This window comes from Anser cygnoides, chromosome 2 (genome assembly GCF_040182565.1).
Source record: "Anser cygnoides isolate HZ-2024a breed goose chromosome 2, Taihu_goose_T2T_genome, whole genome shotgun sequence".
In the NCBI taxonomy this organism is placed as follows: Eukaryota; Metazoa; Chordata; class Aves; order Anseriformes; family Anatidae; genus Anser; species Anser cygnoides.
Genome location: NC_089874.1, coordinates 77412735 through 77431893, shown reverse-complemented (window position 1 = coordinate 77431893; position 19159 = coordinate 77412735). Strand labels below are relative to the sequence as shown.

Below are 19159 nucleotides of genomic sequence, written 5' to 3'. Positions count from 1 at the left end.
TGGTGTGTTCTCCATCATCAGGGAACAATGGAGTTGGTTACCAGTCTGAGTGGCAGAGGGGCAGCGCTGTTGCTCTCAGTCTGGGTGGGGGGTTTGGTTTGGCAGAAAAAAATATAGCGTTGTGGAGCTGGGAGAAGACAGGGCAATCAGAGATACACTTGTTCTCCAGTTCTTTGTTCTGTCTCAGATCCATTCTGCAGAAGATAAAACATTAAAGGCCCATCACCCCCTCCCCCTATCAAGGATGCTGTGAACATTACTAATGGGTGCATTGCTCAGAGCTGAGAGGAAACTTGGGTTGGTAGCTACATTTTTAATAGAACTGCAAGACTTGCCTAGTGTCTCATTAAACACTTCAGTTTGACTTCCTAGCCTCAGACTGTGCTATTACAGGCAGTGATGCTTGCTTCAGTGAACTAGGAAAATACAGAGATGAGCGTGATTTGCTTTGTTTGTTTGTTCGTTCTTCTATTCCAGCTGGATTAAGCTAAATTATTCTCATCTCAGTGACTTGCTACAGACATAAAAGAACTGTGGTTCTTACTCCAATGAGAAACAAGAACATTACCTCTGCTCCAGGCTCTCTCTTTTTTTTCCCCTATGCATAGTGTGTTCCTCCAATGTTTGGTAGTTAAGCGAATCATAAAGTTTTCATGCTCTGCAGTGGGTATATTCATATGTAAAACTACTACTATGCTTGTCATGAAATTGTAATAGGACACAGCATTTACTGCAGCTGTGGACTTTTTCCCAGCCATCTGAATCTCCAGGTGCGCCCTTGAGTTGACAATAACAAAGTGATGTGCTATTATGTCTTTTTACTGTATTTTATAATCTCACTGTCTGGGAAAATTGTTTTATAGGTAGGAATTAATATAGATAATTGTTCCTACCTTTTGTAAAATTTACGTGGTTTTACATGTTAGGAGTTTGATGTGAAAAGGTATAAAGTATAGGAATACAGATGATAGATAAAGCTCTATTAACTTTATGGATTAAAATGGTAAATTTACAGGCAAGTAATAAGATCTTTTATAGTTCAGGTTAATAATAATATTCAATAAAATTCTAAACAGAGCTTTTGTATCATTGAACTGAGTTTCTGGCTGCTTAGTTATGTCTATGTCAGTATAAATAATAATAGCCTGTAATTAGAACACTTAAATTCCACTTCATTTTCAAGAAGGAGAAGAGTGAAAAATGTCATAACTTTTGTGCCTTATGGAAAACTTGGATATGTTTTTTAACTGGAAAAAAAAAAAAAAAAACCACAACCCTTGAAATTCCATTATCTTAGTTAATATTTTTCAGTGCAAAATAGTCATCAACAATGAATTTCACCTTACACAGAAGATGAGTAGAAAGCCCTTTATTGCCACTCTGTTTTAAATATAGTTGGAGGAGGAAGGCAGGTAAAAGGAATCTTGTGTTGTGTTTAGGACTGTAGCTATTCCCTCTTTGCTACATCTGTGGAGTTGTGGCTTTTGGCATCACAGTTGTATGGACTTCTGCTGCCACTTTTTGAGGTCCTCCAGAGTATATCTGGGCTATTCTATTTCATTCCATTGCTCAGTGGCTTCCAAATCCAGTCATCTTGTAGGAATAGCTGCATAGGATTTTTATCTTCACAGGTGGTTATTTAAGGGATGTTATATTTAATAAACTCTAGAATAGAAGAAAAGAAATTAATTTGAAAAAAAGTTAACGTATTTTGGAGTGTATTTTTTTTTGCCTGATTCCTGTTGGTCTGTTTAGGTGCTGGATGTTTTTGGAGGGTTTGATAGTTTTTCTTCATATTGTCAACTCATATTGCAAACAATACAGTGAACCTGTTTTTTAATTGTACAGATGGCAATTTTTTTTTTTTTTTCTGTCTCCACAGTATAGTTGTACAAATCCTGTGGGATCTTTGTTGGTTTTTTTTTGTTTTCAGTTTTTAAATAAAATTAATCCTAAGAGATTTATTGGTTTTCAATACAGATATCTTGAGGTGAATAAGCACTTTCTAGTGATGTTACCATTTTCTAATAAGAAAAAAAATTGGTTTTCTCTTCTTTTTTTTTTTTCCTTCATGTGTACATATTCATCTACAGTCTGTTGAGAGTTGAGTGTGGAAATGTGTTGTTAATTAGTAAACTAATGTCCTTCCTGTAGTTGCCATTCCTGTCCTTTATGTTAAAAGCCTTCATTTGTGAGACCACGTTTAGCTACTGAGTCTGCATAATTTTGGTTCCTTCCTTATGTCCACTAGCTTCTTCAAACATCTAGGCTTCACCACAAGACTTCTGTGCACAGCCTTTTCAAAAAAAGTCTTCTCATACTTGTAAATGTTACTGTATACTAGTGATTTTTAATATTAAAATGTGTATTGCATGGATATCTTGGACTTAGCTTTTATTTGGAGATCATAACATTTTTACTTAAATTACTACAAAACTTATCTGTTAGAGCAACCAGTACCACAACCATATAAGAGCTGAATCTCATTGACGTTGTGAATCACCGATGCTCAATAAAGTGAATTTGTTTGTGAATGTGGGATTTCAAACTCTGAAAGTCAGTGACACTTTTTTTTTTTGCTTTTAAATGATGTAATTTTAAGACTATTGAACTGCCAATATTTCTTGTTAATTTGAGATACCCTTTTTTATATTTATGATTTCATAATTCCTTAGCAGCAAAGTTGTTCTTTTAAAACTCAAAAATCACAATCGCTAGCTACTTATTATGTCTGCAGTTGGCTTCCTGCTCTGCTTGGTGAGCACAGTGGTTTCTTCATATTTAACTTTTATGATGTTAAAAAAACTGTTGTTTCTGAGCTACTCCAACCAAGCAGTAAGCTGACTTCTTTGAGAATCTATAGCTCGTTTATTGCAAAATTTGAGCTTTAACTAGAGCATCGTTTTGAAAAATCACATGTAGTCCAGAAATTGTTACAATCATGTACTAATCATCTTTCAACCAGAAGCAACAGGACAGTATTATTACTAACAGCCACCGCAATCAATATCCAGATAATAACACCAGAAAGTCACCCACTGGTTTCTACTCTGCTACTGTGTATGAAATTCTACTTGCCCACAGCAACCACATAAAAAATTTAAGCTGGACTGCCTATTGGGAAAAGGCATACAAAACAAAAATGAGGCCTAGCACCCCCAGGATCAGTTGTAGCCAAAGAAACTGTGCGTATAATTGCAGAGTAAAGCACTATTAACACTGTCACTAGCTTTACATAGAAGTGCTAGAACAGTTCTCACCCCAGAGGTGACAGAAATTTTAACCTAGTTGCAAGATATTTCTGATAACTGAATATTTTTTTTTAATTATAAAATTAACTTTTTAGTGGGTTTGTGTCCCAATAATACCAAATTATTTTATGTATGTGTGTGTTATTGAGAAAGGAAGTTGTGAAGTTTGAAAAGTAAATTAATACATAATGTTATAAACAAATGAAAGCATCTGTTGTTATCTACAGTTGCACAAAGTCATTACATAGGAATCATAATGCTGTTAGATTTTTTTTATTTATTTTAACTTTTTTTTTTTTAGCACAGGTCGAAAATGTTAGGAAATCAATGAGCGATGGTTTTTCACTGATAAGCACTGTGTGAACATTGTATGGTACACTCCACCTCATTCCATCACTGGACGTATCGAGTGTTTATAGCCGTACTCAACAGTTGATATCTGATTCAGGGCAAGGGATTGTACTTGCATTATTTAACTTACTAGCCACGTATCTCATCTCAAGTGTCTGTTAGCACCATAGCAAGATTGACTTACTGTAGCTATGATAAACACCCAACGGTTTTGTGAAAAAGATGTTCTTCACAGTTCTGGGTTGTTCTTTGGTACCCCTCCTACTCATGGCTCCAGCTCTGCAGCGTGTTCCACAGCTGGGTTAGTTATCAGCGGTGTGGGCAACTCAGAGCCCTGTAAGTGGTCAGGCTGTTCATCTGCCTTGGACCTCCTGGAAGGATTCAGGTGCTTTGCTGGGGGAAACCCCTGGGCTACTGATGTCAGAGAAATCCCATTGCTAGCAAGATATGAAAGTGAAATGTAATGCACTGTAAAAACCCTACTCATGTTTCCCAAATGTTCTCAGAAGTAAGATAGCAATTTTGGTTCTTTCAGACTTCACTGTGATGATAAAAATTATCTCAGATCCCAGGGAGTTCATAAAATACAACACAGAGTTGCCATTGAATAGGTGGTATTTAACTTCTGTTGTGAGAGCTTGTTCCTCTGCATGACCAGAAGTGGTATCGCAGCTTCAACCACCCAGCTGAAGCCGGCCCTGGCTGTTTGCTTAGTTGTTCCAATTTCTGCCGAATAGTTCTGAGGAAGATACAGAATTGCATTGTCATCTTGTTTTCAAAATGGCATTTGCTACTCTTAGTGAAAAAATAATTTTTGGGGTGGAAAGTATTTGTGTTAGATAATGGCTATCTTACGAATTCAGCTGGAATGCGTTATATTACAAATATAGGACTGTCAAAAGTGCAGTAATGTCTAATACTGAATGAGAACAGATGGCTCCAGTATATTACATTTATTTAATGCTATTCAATCTTTATTTAGCCCATGTGCTCAGTGGAAATACTGTTAGAGGGAAAGCAGAGACAACTTTCCTTTTTTTTGTTTCAGGCATTATATATATATATATATGTATATATATAAATCAAATATATCAATTATAATTACTAAAAGTCAAGAAAAGAAAATAGCAATGATAAGTGTGCTAAATTAGAAAGAAACATTTAATAAAAATCTGTTCTTTTGTAGAAAAAAATAAATGTGTATGTGCACTTATGAGTGCGTATGAGTAGGTGTATACAGAGGGAATAGTGAGAGACTAGGGAAATACCCATTTGTTTTTCCACTTAGACAAATTATGTTCTTACAGCCATTAACCACGTAGACATATGGCATCATTTCACAGAGGAATTTATGTATAGTAAATTCTTCATCAGTTCCCTGTTGTTCCTGAAAAATGCATTCAGTACAAGTGTTCTGTGAGCTATTCCAAAACTAAAATACTGAACAATATTTTGAGACCATGATGATTTATTTTGAGAAATAAGCTAGATATATTTAGAAGTCATCTTGAAATTCTTTTTTCTCTTTTTTTTTTTTTTTTTTCACTTGAGTAGAATGCTTAAATTAACTCATTTGTCATTAGGCATGCATGTGATATGAAGGGGGGTGAGGAACAGCAAAAACCATCCAAGTAAACCATGATATTCTGGATCTGGAGATAGCAAGAAACTGCTGGCTAGCATTGCAACTGGTCCAGAACCAGCTAGATAAGTCCAATCATCCTTACCCTTCTATTAGGTGTCATCTTTACGGGGAGAGAGATGAAGGGCAGACAGCCTGGAATCCAGACTATGATACACAGAAGGCCAGCTATGGATCCTGTACACATATGCCAGTGATTTTTTGGAAGTATTGAATGTCTGCACGTTAGGACAACACTCGTTATGTGCCATTTGGGGCTCTGGATCTTTGAAACCACATGAATTCCTTTCTGAAAATTCAGATGTAAGTGGTTCAGATGTTTAAGAGACCACTGACTGTACTCAACATAGTGACAAAGTTCTTTGTTTTAATTCCTAAATAAATCTTTACAGTCAATATTTAATTGTAAGCGATATTTATAGCAGTTATTTTATTATGGTTTTCTTGCCTCATCTCTGTGAAGAAGCATCTGTAGGATGGAAGTAAATGTCAGATCTAGAGGCTTATTTGATTAAACTATGGCAACAACATTAATCTTGCAAAGGAAATCAAGATAATAGAGGGGGCTGGATGGACCAGGAGATTGATAATTGGTTAGAAAGCTTTTGACCTTTGGGCCGGTAGTTCAGATTCAAGCCAAGTCAGTAGTGACTGAAAATCATTACTCTCTGATAGCAGTGCAATTGCCATGTGCAATGGGTGATTGGTTTCATTCCAGTTTCTACTGAACTGGGAGGTTCCTTGCAAAAATTACTACCCATCGGTCGGGTTTTAAGGCAGAGTATAAGGAAGGAGAGGAGAAGGGAACAACTTTACTTTGTCACCCTCAGAAGCATTTTGGGAGGTGAGGGAGAAGAGATGCTGCAGTTCTTTGGCTGCCAGTGCATGGGGAGCATCACAGCTACCATCAGGCTCCTGTTAAGACACTAAGACTTCTATTGATACTAATAAAAGTGGAAGTTTTATGTGCAATGCCACTCTAAATATCTTCATAATGACCTTTCTCATTTATAATAAATTGGATTGTTTTCACCCTTTTCAGCTGGAAAAAATATAAGACAATAGTGATTTCTTTATTTTTAATCAATTTGCAATTCATTGAAAGCTGTTCAGCATAGTGCTTTGTATGAATCTGTTTGACCTTGGAATTGTGTGTTGTCAATGGATGATTCATACCTGGGATGAGTAACTGAAGATTTACAACTGCCTGTCTGTGTGACATTGTGTTTTTCCCTCCTTAATTGGATGACCTGAGCTTAATAATTAATGCGGCCTGAAACCAATATAATTTAATCCTGTAAGAAAAAAATGGCCTGCTAGCAATCTCAGAACCACAAAGACTCTTATTAAAATGATTGAGCATTACATTTGTCCTCTTACTCTTTTGAATACAACTTGGTTACCATCTCCTTCACCATCAGTTTCCTTTCATTCTTTTCACTTATACCCATGAAGAATACAGCAACATTACTCACACAGACACATATCCTGATTTTTTTTTTTTGAAGTTTTCCTGTTTCTTCAATCTGTTACCTAAGATTTCTGCAAACCAGGGGAAGGTTCAGCACACTCATTGTCATGTCTTTTATATGGTGTGTGGTTAAGTAAATGGTGCTTACTCTACTTTTGCCTATTTTACTATCTTCCTTTTCTTTAATCATTTTAAATTATTATTTTGATCGTCTTCCATGTGTCGTCACTGTAAGAGATTAGGTTCCTTGTCTTTAGATAAATATAAAAAGTATTTAAAGTATAACCTCTGTGTCATTGAACTATGTAGCTAGTCCAGCTGTTTGCTAGTAGAGTTGCTTAAGCGTACTTTTTGGTTGTACACCAGACAAAACAGGAGAGAATAAAAGCAACATTGGACTGTTTAAAACTCAGGCAATGTTCATACTATTAAAAGTTTTCACGCTCTAAATAGACACAGATTTAGAGGTTGCTGCATTGTTTTTTCCATGAGGAGAAAGCTGCTTTAGACACCTACTGGATTTGTATTGGGTCTTTCTTGATACACATGTATCTTTTCAGTTATGTCTGTGCTCGTCAAGTGATAAAATGGTGAACAAATATGGGTATTTTATGATACGCGCTGTTTTAGTGTAACTGGTGCATCTCCCTTAGACTTCTGGCATTGACAGGAAACAGCCTCCATCTACTGCAGAGAGAAGAAATGGGAAAATGCAGGGATGGAGCCTGCCAGCAGTGCACGCAGAGACTTAACCCACATCCCTGCAGTCCGTGGAAGCGTTATTGCTGAATTCAATCAGAGGAATCTCGGGCTGCAGCAAAGGAGTTAGTACTGCTTGTTTCAATATTGATTTGTGAATGAGTAAACATGACAGCATTATTAGCTGTGGCTTGTTGCATATTTGTGTTCAAGAGCATATTTATCAAATAAGCCCTGATGGAAATGTTCTTTGCAAAATTGGCTATTACAATTTTGAAGAAAGGTTAAAAATTACAAGGCGTTCTTGTTTTTCCAGTGCATGTTTGACTGCCAAATGTCTGTGAACACTCTGTTGTAGTAAAATGTCAGAATGATAAGAGAGGAAAGTAAGAGAAGAAGCGAGGGATAAAAAAGACCTTCAATCTATGCTCAAGCTCTTTCTAAATGACCTTGCACGTGACAGGCACAAATTTGTATTTCGCGTGAAAACCTTTCATTTATGAAGAAGAGATGCTGGTGGGAAGGGAATGTGAAAAGAAAGGCAGGCCTGCATGCCAGATTTTCAAATGGCACACTAGGACTGAGTGCATCTACAAGGAAAGAGAAGTGAATTTCTCAATAAATAGCTACCCCAAACGGAATGCCAAATATTTATATGTACCTATAATAACAATGTGAGGTCCTTCTAAGCTGTTTGGTTTATATTTTGAGCAAATAATACTTTTATGCATTCCATTTGATTTTTTTTTTTCCTACAGTGGTCCTATTTATTTTCTACTTCCATGGTAGATTGCGAGATCGTGCTTCCTAGTTGTACTTTTTGGCTTTCCCTTTCAGCTTAGCAAGGTTGTAAATAGTTGGTTGTTGTTGTTCCTTATTTAAGGAGAGAAACACAAGGAGGTTGAGATCATGTTCCCAAATGAAAGTGGCTGTGAGTAAGCTGTATGCAAGAGTTTGTAAATCTTGCAAGAAATTACTTTGCCCAATGGGGTGTGCAGGGAGGGCGCCTGCCCCTGGCTTGCTGCCTGCCAGCAGCAGTGGGCTTTGAGCTGGTGAGGCACACTCGGCGCCCACATGGCTGGTAGTAATGGCGGAGTGGGAAATGCTTGGGGGCAACTCGGTGCCTTGTCCTTCTGCAAATGCACCCTTTGCCTCGTTGGTACACCACCGACAGCTGCTGTGAAATATGGGAGAAAGGCTGCAAGCACATGCAAGGGGGCACCGACAGAAAAGGGCGGTGACACTCACTCCAGATACAAACAGTCCAGATACAAAACCAGGAAGGAACAAGGAACCATAATTTCATGCAGTACAGGTTACATGACTGCTAGTTAATTGTTCCACTTTGAAAAATATCTGTGTGTCAAACTGAATGATATTTTATCAAATAGTCAGGTTCGTTATCATTTGTTGCTTCCTGCAGCTGCATGGCTGAGAGCAAATCTGACAGCTTCAACTTTGGTTTGCGAATGTGTTGAAAAACTTTTGTGAACACTAGTACTTTCCAGTGTACCCAAATGGCCTGATAGTTCCCAGTAGTCTCCCCAGGCTACATGATTAATCCTAACCATATATTATAGCTCTTGTGCTGTAGTTTTCCTCCAGCTAAGTAAGCTGGGTATTTACAGAAAAGATTTTTCAAATGTAATCAATGCAACAAAGAAAAAAATCAATCAGGTTTACAGAACTACTCCGGTCCTTATTTGCAATAAGAGTCATTGTAATCTCTTTCTTGTTGCCGATGCTTTCTGTAAGAGTTCCAACCAGAAAGCAGCTCGAGCTGTACGCTGCAGGTTAACATGATTTTCAAGGAAATGGGAATTCAAAGTATTAACACCAAAGCAGCTTGATTTTTTTCCTCGGCTTTCCTCATTTCTTCATTTTAAATTTCACTTAAAATGTCTTTTTTTTTTTTCTCTCTCTTTTTTTTTTTTACATCAGTGAACTCCAGACTCGTGCAATGTGTTTAGTTCTAGATGCATGCTTCAGTTACTGTTCCTAACAGATATCAAGTGCTACTGAAGTTAATATTTTGCTAACAAATCCAGTTCAATAACATGAAGAATCAATATTGAAGAACAGTTTTTTGTTTGCTATTAGAAAGCTGTTTCTGAGACTGAGAAAGCTTGTGCAGTGTTGCAATGTGCAGTGTTCTCTCCTTAGCTCTTTCTTCTTTTTTTCTTTTTTTTTCCCCTCCTGTAGGTACATTCATATTTTAATGTAAAAGCCACAAGGAAAATCTTGAAAAGAAAATCAAAGGCAGTTGCTTTGGTAAACTTGGAGTGATGTGGGTGATTCAAATCCATCTCGCCTTACCAAAAAGTCAAAAAGACTGTCCTTTTTCATGGGTAGGTTTAGTTCTGGTGCTGCCTTCCTCTAGAATATGAGAAATTTAAAAGGTGAGAGTGCCACGTCCATCTGGTCTATTCGAATATTACCAGCTTTGGCACTGCAGTCAATTGTTCCTGCAGTAAACTCATTCTCAGTGAAGGAAATGGCTTAGGATAACAAATTTATGGTTGAATGATAGTAATAATCTCAGAATTAAATACAAATATTTTTTAAGAAATACTGCTTCCACTGAAGTTAAAGGAAATTTAATGATTTTTTTAATGAGATGTAGCTTTCTAAGTTGCTGAAAGTGGCTGTGTGTTAACCCAGTGTGTGGGTATGGGGGGAGCAGAGGTACTGCAAAACAAGTTACGTGGCTATAAACGTACTGTTCACATTGCACGATGCTTTTAGCTTTTATGCCAGTGCCTACCTGAAGCATGGAAGCTTGGGTTATTAATATCTGTATAAATGGCTTACTCCTCTTTGCACACAATTCACCTGTAATTTCTGTGGTTTAAAATTTCTAAAAGCCTGCATTTAATATAATCTGATGTTTTGGTGCAGAGTGGGTATTATATGTCAAAATAAATAAATAAATAAATAAATGCAAACAGTTACTTTCCAGTTCTGCTGTTTGTCTTCCCTTGGATTTTTCTGCTTTTTTAGTTTTCACTATATCTGGATGCCATCTCTACTTCAGTATTCTTTCAGCCTCGGGTTTGGACTCACTTGTTTTTTAATTTCCTTTTTCTCCTTTGTCCTATTCATTTCTCTTGATGTTCATCTGTATTCAGAAATTCCAATATACAAACTGCTGATTAAAAAGTAAAACAAAGAACCCCCCTAGTTTTAGTTCTATTGAAGTAATAGAAAACATTTATGTCCTTTTTGGGCCTTTTTTTTTAATTTATTTTTTTCCTGTAAGTGCAAAGCTAACATTAGATCAAGGTTCAAACAAAAATGTATCGCAGAGTTGGAACAGGAGCCAATTCAGGATGGAGTTGTTGTGGAAGTTGCTCCTGTGAGTTAAAGACCTGGCTCTTAAAAGAAAAGTAACCATCCCACCATATATGATACTGATTTACAAAATTGGCTGCAAAACCACTGTGAAAAGAACAAAACATTATATGCAATGTCACTAGCTCATGTTATCACTCCTCCATTCTTTTCAAAGAAATCTTTGTGTGTTTATTTTCCCACTGTGATGAATGATAGCTGACACAAAGGGAACCCAGTCATGGCAATGCATACAAATCACACCCATAATAGGATGTTCTGCAGTAATACCTACCATCAGTAAAAATCTCACAAGTTTTAGGCAGCTATAAGGAATGTGAGCAGTTTCGTTCTGCTGCATGTTTGCTTGGCAGGAGCCGTCCATTCAAAGGGTGTTTGTCCTGCTCCTTGCCTTGCCATGTTCACTTAAATGGTGCAGAAAAAGTGATGTTTGGTGACTTGCTCATTTTTTATGCTAGATTGGGTTCCTTAATAATGCATTCTCTGTTTTTTGTTTGTTTGGTTGGTTTGGTTTGGTTTTGATGCTCTTGAGAAACAGCTGTTGACAATTTAATTTTTATATGTTTTGCAGACTGTAGTGACCCAGTAAGTTGAGGATTGTGGTGAAGGAGGCCAGCGAAGGTCTGAACTTCACTTCTGTAAGATCTTGAAAGATGTGGCATCTTATTCACAGGTAGACTTTTTAAGCGCTCTGTTTTTCTTCATTATCTTCAAGAAATTTCTCATAACTGCAGTCAGCTCATCCTGTAAAACGTAACGGATTCAGTTCTCAGTTTTTAGTTGTTTGGTTTTTTATTTTGCTATTTATATATTAAACATAAATTAGTTTTAGGCCCAAGAAAGTGGGGTGGAGAAATCCAAGAATCTAGTGTCTTTACTGAATATCTCAACAAAAATACTTGATGCAATCCAGGGCTTGCAGTAATATTGACCAACAATTTACAAATGCCTGTTCTGTATGTTACCTTTTTCAGGCTTTTTCAATTTACATGCAGATTGGAGAAAATAAAAGTACGTTTATAGTTTGTATTGCACCTCTTAAAGGACAGAAATCCATTTTCTCTTTGAGCTTTATTTTTACAATGCTTTTTTCTTGTAATTGCAGGGTGCTATTTTTGTCAAATGGTATTTGTCTTATTTCAAAGGCATACCTTAACAGAACCTCTTACACAGGGGAAAAAAGACAATGTCACAGGCTTCCTCATGTTTATTAATGCGCCATTGTCTACTTCAGTTATTGCTTATGGAATCTACTGTAAACTGGTTTTACTATACTCTTGGCAAGAATCTAATGCTGGGGACAATGCAACACTGGCTGTATTTTGTCCATACCAAAACTAAAATAAAAATAAATAAATAAAAAGAGGTAGATATTAAATTTCTAATTTCGTGAAGTTAATTGTGTTGTATTTTGAGCTGAGAGCCTAAATAATTTGAAACAGTCTCCAGAAGGTGACAGGTTTTCTGTTTGTTTTAGTTTAACATTTTTGGTCTGTGAAGCTTTGTATGCTGGGGAAGAGAGTAGAGGTGACATGGAATGATTAAATTCAGTAAAAGCTTGTATATTACAACTTTGTTGAATGCTTGCTTATGAACACTCATGTGCAGACAGACGTAGAGAGAAGAAGATCTGGATGTTGATTGTCCTGTGATGAAGTTATACAGAAAAGGCAAACAGCTATAGAGAGTAGTTTGGGGCTCACCAATGTTTAATTTCAGTGGAATAGAAAATAAAATTCTGAATATATTGTGCTTGTTAAAAAATGTATTGATATTTTCTTATAGTAAGAAATTGTCCTGCCTGAATTCCATTTTATGTAATCCTTGATTTCAATGGATAGCGCACATTTAACCTGCCCAATGAAGTTGTGTTGCTGATGCTAAAGACAGGTTCGGTTTTACGCGTGGCTTGATTTGGGTAATTGAGTGACGTATGTTATGTAAATACTTAAAAGTTAGAGATGTATTCTGCCATGAAATTCTAATGAAAACTTTAGATACAATGTTGTAACTGTTTGGCTCCTAGTTTTTGAGTCGGGCAGGTCTGTCTTTACTGGTTGCTTTTTAGGGTAAATAATACAATTTTCAGTTATGAATCTCCTCTTTCCAAGCTGTGTGCATCTGACATAGTTGAAAGGAGTTAGGAAACAGATTTTATCTCTGCCAAATATGTAAAAAAAGCTTCTGGGATGTCAACACTATCAGCACTTGTTATCTTGACTAGGCTCACTGGAATTTAGCCAAAGGAGTATTGGATGCTAATGTCACACAAACGTACACCTTCTGCTTTCTTAAATGTTTTTTAAATGATACCTTGCCGTGCACTTTACCTTTATTTATTTATTTATTGACACATGGATTTTAGTCAAAACTGTATATTTTTTCCTGGGCATTCAGGTAAACAGGTAATGAGACAGGTATTAGAGAGCAAGTAGTGTGGAATTATTTCATTAAATTTAATCTGAAACTTGATAAGACCAGCCCTTAGTAGAACACCTGCTAAGAACACCAGTGTGCAGACAGAGGGGGAGCTTGGCATGCTTTGTTTTTAAAATGCAAGATTGTAAAATTAGGTGCACAGTTAAAAATCTGGCTTAAAATTCTGAACAGGTTAAGTGATCTAATTCTCACTGTTATGATGTAAACTCCAAAAATTCCACTGCTATCTTAGATGCTGATATGTACTTCTATACCACACAAGAGCTCAGCTTCTCTTATGGGTTAGGTAAGCTTATATGGGTGGGTTATGTTTATATCAGTATGTACGCATATAAGTAGAGATGCAGAAATCAGTGTATTAATGAACTTGTAATAGGATGGTATTAGAGAAATAGAAAGTTATATACTCACCCCATTCACAATGGGTTTAAGTGTTCAAGTATTTTTTTTTAGCTACGTAGATTTCTGTTAAGATGAGGAAAATCAGCCTTAGATCTGTGAACCTTGAAGAGCTCAGTGCACAAAATGAGCATTATTCAGCTCTGTCCTTCACAAGTCTGTACCCTCCCTTCCTTTTCACTGTGGGTTTTTGCAGCTGAACATGTTGTTTGAAAGCATGCATGGCAGGCAGTAATCCAGGTCATCATAGTATCACCCAGTCTGGCAAAACAAAAGTGATAAACAAGGAAAAAAAAATACCTTTTCTTGTTTTCAAAGAAATACTACAGAGAGATGAAGAGGCAGCTTGGTTGTGGGACAACAATCCATACTTTACTTTGCAGATGTCTCTGTAATTTAAGCAGCAGGCAGAACAACCGTTCAGTTGTAGATGCTCTGGGGAAAGGATACACAGAGCCTCGTGAATCATGGTAAGGATTAAAAGCAATGAACATTCATCTTCTTAACCTCGTAAAATGATATTGCAAAGGCAAGGATTACAACTTACTGTGCATGTAATCTTTGCTCAGGGATAAAGGGTGTCAACTTCTTAAAAAACTTCTCTCAATTAACAGTGGCACCTACCTTTTGGGGAGGGAGAAAAGCCAATCTTAAAACTGACTTTGAAAGAATTCCTACTATTAAATGAATACTTGACATTTCCCACAAAAGAAGAAAAGGAAAATTCTTGGCTGAGCTTTTTGTTCATTTCTAAGAAAGGTGATAGTTTGCTTCTAAGCCCTGATTTGGTATTAACATTAATATTAATGATTATATTTCAAAACTTTGCTTAATAGACACAACTCGAAAAAGCCCTTTACTTTTCCCATTATAAATACGTGGAGTCTTGAACAATGCTTTGTCTTGTTTTACTTCATCTTCTTTTTAAAATATGATGAGTTTTTGAATCAGTTGCTCATTGCCATTAAAGAATATTGTCATGAACATGGACCTGTCGGAACAAGTCCAGAGGAGAGATGCAAAGATGACAGGGCTGGAGCACCTCTCTTACGTGGAAAGGCTGAGAGAGATGGGGCTGGAGAAGAGAAGGCTCCAGGGAGACCTTATAGCAGCCTGCCAGTACCTAAAGGGGTCCTACAGGAAAGCTGCGGAGGGACACTTTTTCAGGGAGGGTAGAGATAGGACCAGAGGGATTGGCCTTAAACTAGAAGAAGGTAGGTTTAGATTAGATATTTGGAAGAAGTTCTTGACTCAGGGGGTGGTGAGGCACTGGCACAGGTTGCCCAGAGAAGCTGTGGATTCCCCATCCCTGGAAATGTTCATGTCTGGGTTGGATGGGGCTTTGGGAAGCCTGGTCTGGTGGGAGGTATCCCTGCCCATGGCAAGGGGTTGGAATTCAGTGGTCTTTAAGGTCTCTTTCAACCCAAACCATTCTGTGATTCTGTGATTATGAAGAAAAGACTGCATTCAGTCTGTTAAATAAGCACTGTAAAACTTGAATTTATCTATACGCTTTGGAAATATTTGGCTCAAGAGTGTGATTTTTCCCTTTTACACAAGAAGAAAACATAGAATCCTTGTAATCTAAATTATGACGTGTAAATTGGAAGTATCCCTGTGAATAGAATCATGGAATATCCTGAATTGGAAAGGACCCACAAGGATCATCTGGTCCAACTCCTGGCTTCACACAGGACCACCCAAAAATCAGACCACATGTCTGAGAGCAGTTTCCAAATGCTTCCTGAACTCTGTCAGGCTCGCTGCTGTGACCACTTCCCTGGGGAGCCTGTCCCAGTGCCCAACCACCCTCTGGGTGCAGAGCCTTTTCCTAACACCCAGCCTGACCCTTCCCTGTCCCAGCCCCATGCCGTTCCCTCGGGTCCTGTCGCTGCCCCCAGAGAGCAGAGCTCAGCACCTGCCCCTCCGCTCCCCTCGTGAGGGAGCTGCAGGCCGCCATGAGGCCTCCCCTCAGCCTGCTCTGCTCTGGGCTGAACAAACCAAGGAACCTCAGCTGCTCCTCATAAATCATAGTCCTCGTTTGGACACTCTCTAGTAGTTTTATGTCCTTTTTATACTGTAAATTCTAACTTCTAATAACTTCCAACTTACCCACTAAGGTATTCAAAATAGCTTAAATACTGAATACTTCCGCATTCAGAATCCCTGATTTTAGAGGGACTCAAGGAATCTAAAAGTCTTTGAAAGGGAGAAGAGAGTGGGCAATGCCATGATGTGGAGGTTCCTTCATAGACCAGCAAACCAGGAAAATCAGGGAATCAGGACTTTCTGCAAGCAACTCATGGTATTATCTAAAGTACTCTTTTTGTGATATACGACTACAGATCCTTCACATTTCTGGGGAATGCAATACAGGAAAACGCTGTTCAGTAGAGTAGAATACTGTGTCAGTGACAATGATAATGCTCAGCTTTTGATATGGATGGCAAAGCAAAAGGTAGTTTCTTGTAGGTTTGATCCAAACTATTGGAGAGGATCTGAGATGCATGCAAATGGAGGGCAACTTGGGTGAGGCTGTTTATGAAACCATAGTATTCAGGAGAAGGAAAACAGCAACGGTAAAACAATCTACTTTTTGGAAGCAGATTTCACTGACCTCAGATCATTGATAAGATCCTAAGGAAGGTAAATGTAAGGAGTCAGAAGAATCGGTAGTGCTTTGGGTAAGTATTTTAATAGTAAGAATAAAGTGAGGAGAAGAAAACCTGTCATCAGAAGTGTTTACGGTTTTTATTTCTTTCAGCTTTTTTCTTCATCTGTAATTAGGTGAGCATCAGTTAATACCAGTGACAATGGTATGAGATCTCAGATTATATAGCTCACTTATCTAAACAATTTATTTTCATGTAGTTAGAATGTGATGAAACTTATCCCAGGTTACTTACCAAACCAACTGAATCTTTCTTAAACACAATATCTCAAATATATCTCAGGGCTGTTTCATAGAACACGAGCAAGATGGATGAAGTACCAGAAATTTTAGAACGGCAAATATAGCAAGAACAGGGTGCAAAAAGAGGAAATGAAGAATTATAAATTAATCGCCTTAGCAGTAATTCCAGGGAAAAAATAAACAATCTAGGAGGCATAAAAGAAAGAGTAATGTTAAATGTGGATTTTTCAATAACAAACTGTATTCTTTTACAACAGGATAATTGCACTGTTGGTTAGTAAAAGAGTAGATATAATCTGCCATACAGTTAGTAAGATTTCTCATAAGTTAGCACATAATATAGCCTAGACAAAACTATACAGCGTATATGCAAATATGGTGGGAGAACAATGCATGGAGAGAAGTTATCAATTCTGAGCAGTCTGAAAGGATTTGGGGGACACCAATTTTCATTAACTTGCTTGTGAGTTGAATAGAAAGTATGATTATTGAATTTGTATATGACATTTGGCTAGTAGGCTTAAGAGGTAATGTAACATTATCTGCTGGTATCTTTACATACCTCAGCCCAAATCATGCTGTTGTTATCCTTAACACAACTGTCTTCTCAGTTCCAATTAATTGATATATTTTGGAACCGTTGCTGCTTCTTGTTCTCTTTTGGACTTTTTTTTTTTTTTTTTTTTTTTTTTCCAGAAAGCCTATAATAAACCTGTGGCTTTTGGAGTTTCTTGTATTCCCTTGATTACAAATATTTACTCTGTCATTTATTTCAGGCTCTCACATGTTTTTAGGGAAGGTCAGGCATGTAGTGTATGCAATATAAATTTGCTTTAGAAAACTATTTTTTTTATTTTCAAGTCCATCCCTTTATTACTCCAAAATACAACTGCTTAAAGACCTTAGCTTTCAGATTTTCAGATCTTGCAGTCACAGTACAGACTTTAGGAGTCATCTATTTTTTAATGATGGAATTGGAAAGGGGTGTCTGAGCAGCCTAAGCATCACTGCTTTGGGACCTATGAGTCATAGCTTTAAAGAAAGCGACGCTAAAAGCAGGCATGCTAAGTCTTTGAGAACAGTTATGGAAAACCTTATGTCTATTTTCTTCTGTCTTAAAAAAGAAAGATAACTTTAAAACCTCCAAATATTTGAGTCCATTGTATAGGTCTGCACTGTAAACCAAATTAATCTTTGGTTTAACTTCATGTTTTCCAGTGCTGTTCTTATGGTTCAGTGCTTTGAACATCTGACTTCAGCCCCTCAGAGTAATCTAATTTTTGAACGTCAGTAGAATTTATCAACTTTCTAAACAAGCAACAATAGTTATCTATGTCAGAACAGGTAGGTCCGAAGACTACTATGAGAGTTGGAATATAAATACTGACTTTACTTTGGTAGCTAGCATGATTAATTATATGGGAATGTTATGGGAATTTAATGCTGTATTTATTTCACTCATTTGCTTTGTTGCCTGTCCCTTTGTAATTCAGCAAAACATTTCTAATGACATCAGGTAAGTGGATGAAAAGGCTGCTGTCCTGAGAAGGACTGTGCTGCTGAAACAGCTATTCTGTTATGATGAGGTGGGAGACACTACTCTTCCAGCCCTCTATTTACTGTTAAATACTCATTCACAAAATAACTTAATATTTATTAATCAGCTTAAAATTGAAGGGGTCTTTCTATAGAAATGCTCTAATGTTGAGGAATGATATTCCAGAGACATGTCCTTCAAAAACATATATTTTCACTTTGTTCTTTAGGCGTGTCATTACCACTATTATACAGCATCTTTAAATGAAAGAGTTGATCTACATTGTGATCACCATACTTTTCTCCTAGATTTTTTTTTTTTAATAAAAGGTGTGACACTAAAAATAAAAGGTAATTCATATCTTGGGATTGTCTACAGACTCAAACAGGCATGATGGACATGATGTTGTAATCTTTATATTCAGTCATTCTTTACAGGGAGTCTTTTACAGAGAGGCCTTCCTAAGTACTGACAGGAGAGCGTAATTGTGAGAATATATATATATATTTTTTTCCAGCTGCTACAGGCCAGACCATTTGATAGCTGCTTAAAACAATACTGTACAGTTTTACAGGCCTCAGGCAAGACTTTCTGTTATCTTTTCAGGATAGCTGTATCCTCTGATTATCTCATGATGATTTTACTTGAAATGTCTTGCTGGATATTTTTTTTCTGTAGTGATTTCACTTCTAATTTGACCATTTTGCTTTCTCTGCTTATTTTGAATATATGAAAGTTCATTTAATTTCTAGTATTCCATTGGGACATTGGTCTCTGTAGAAATCTAGCCGATACAACAGAGGATGCACGGAGAAAATGTTCTTGTACACCTGCTATGATTCAGTTGCTACAAAACTAAATACTGGGCTTGGATACTATTTGTACACAGACCTTTTTTTTCCTATAATTTCATGTAAACTTGAAGATGATTTATTTCCCTTCAGTGTTCTTTTTTCATACCATAAATGTGAGCCAAACGCACAGTTTTTCATCCTCATAAAACACATTACTGCATTTGTGAATTCTGGAATGAATCACTGGCTAAAGATCCATGATTCATGAAAACCATTAAAGTAAAAGAGGGAAGAAAACAGCTGGCTATTCA

At 37.0% G+C, this 19159-nt stretch overlaps 1 protein-coding gene across 10 annotated transcripts in view; it reads left to right on the top strand.

Annotated features, from left to right (window-relative positions):
* The window catches only part of CDH12 (cadherin 12), a 564885-nt gene that overhangs the window by 164565 nt on the left and 381161 nt on the right, over positions 1–19159 (top strand). For 9 of the 10 annotated variants that reach the window (XM_066992499.1, XM_066992498.1, XM_048047680.2 and 6 more), the window contains exon 2: positions 11337–11438. The exons of the other annotated variant lie outside the window; for it this stretch is intronic. The gene's annotated coding sequence lies outside the window, so the exon portion shown is untranslated. The remainder of the gene's footprint in view (positions 1–11336; positions 11439–19159) is intronic. 10 annotated transcript variants of the gene reach the window in all.